The sequence below is a fragment of the Crocodylus porosus genome, unplaced genomic scaffold (genome assembly GCF_001723895.1).
Source record: "Crocodylus porosus isolate Cpor-Errol unplaced genomic scaffold, CroPor_comp1, whole genome shotgun sequence".
NCBI classification, from domain to species: Eukaryota; Metazoa; Chordata; order Crocodylia; family Crocodylidae; genus Crocodylus; species Crocodylus porosus.
In genome coordinates, this window is record NW_017728931.1 from 33083968 (window position 1) to 33085534 (window position 1567).

General features: G+C 51.3%; 1 protein-coding gene across 1 annotated transcript in view; it reads right to left on the reverse strand.

Moving 5' to 3' along the window:
* USP18 (ubiquitin specific peptidase 18) overlaps nt 1-1567 on the reverse strand; it is a 22207-nt gene that overhangs the window by 2906 nt on the left and 17734 nt on the right. The window lies entirely within an intron of this gene.

A 1567-nucleotide genomic window follows, 5' to 3' on the forward strand; every position in this document is an offset into this window, starting at 1 on the left:
GAGCTTGACCAGGAGTTCGCCCGGGAACTGGCTGAGGCCACATGCTCCAGGACCATGGTTGTCATGGGTGACTTCAATTACCCAACATCTCATGGGAGGACACTCAGCAAAATCCGAGCAGTCGCAAAGCTTCCTCTCATGCATGGATGACCTCTACCTGACTCAAGAAGTCTATGGGCTGAAATGCAAAGTGCTGCTCGACCCGATACTGGTTACTGGGGATGACCTAATCAGCAACCTAGTGATCGATGGGAAGCAGGGTGACAGTGACCACAAGCTCATCACCTCCACCATCTTCTGTAAAGCTGGCAAGTCAGTCAGCAACACAAAAGTCCTTCAGAAAAGCTGACTTTGACAAGCTCAGGAGGCTTTTCAATGAGGCCCTATGGGACCACGACCCCAGGGGGAAGGGAGTTCAAGAAGAGTGGCTGCTCCTCAAGGGAGCGATCCTCAGTGCACAAGCTAATTCTATTTCATCTCGGAGGAAAGGCAGGAAGAGGGCACAGCAGCCCCCCTGGCTCTCCAGGGATCTAGCAGACCCCCTGAGGCTAAAAAGAAAGGCCTACAAAGGATGAAGAATGGGATTCACCTCCAAGGAGGATTATTCTGCACTGATCCAGTCCTTCAGGGAGCAAACAAGGAAAGCCAAGGCTGCGACTGAACTCCAACTAGCTTCGTGCATCAAGGAAGATAAAACGTCCTTTTTCAGATATGTGGGGAGCTGGAGGAAAAGCAAGGGCAACGTTGGACCCCTGCTGAACCAGATGGGACAACTGACAACTGACGCCCAGGAAAAAGCCAACCTATTAAGTGGGTACTTTGCGTCCGTCTTTCATCAGTCCCATGGGACGCCCATGCCCGCCATGGGACAGGGAGGTCCAGGTGAGGGAGATCCCCTGCCCTCCATCAATGCTGACCTCATGAAGGAACACCTTGAGAGGCTGAATACCTTCAAGTCAGCCGGCCCGGACAATCTACACCCCAGGGTACTCAAGGAGCTGGTGAGCATCATAGCCCAGCTCCTGGCACAGATCTCTGAAAACTCCTGGTGTTCTGGTGAAGTGCCCGAAGACTGGAAGAAGGCCAACGTGGTGCCGATCTTCAAGAAAGGGAGGAAAGTGGATCCAGCTAACTATAGGCCCAATAGCCTGACTTCTATCCTGGGGAAGATCTTAGAAAAGTTTATTTAAGAGGCCATCCTTAATGGACTGGCCGATGCCAACATCCTAAGGGATAGTCAACACAGGCTTGTTGCGGATAGGTTTTGCTTGACCAATCTCATTTCCTTCTACGACCAGGTGACCTATCACCTGGACAAAGGAGAAGAGATTGACGTCATATAGCTTGACTTCAAAAAAGCCTTTGATCTGGTATCCCATGATCACCTCTTGGCAAAACTGGCCAATTGTGGCCTTGGGTCTACCATGATCTGCTGGCTGGGAAATTGGCTCCGTGGTCGGACCCAGAGGGTTGTAATTGATGGAAGTCAATCATCATGGTGTCCTGTGACCAGTGGGGTCCCCCAAGGCTCTGTCCTTGGACCCATATTGTTCAACATCTTCATTAA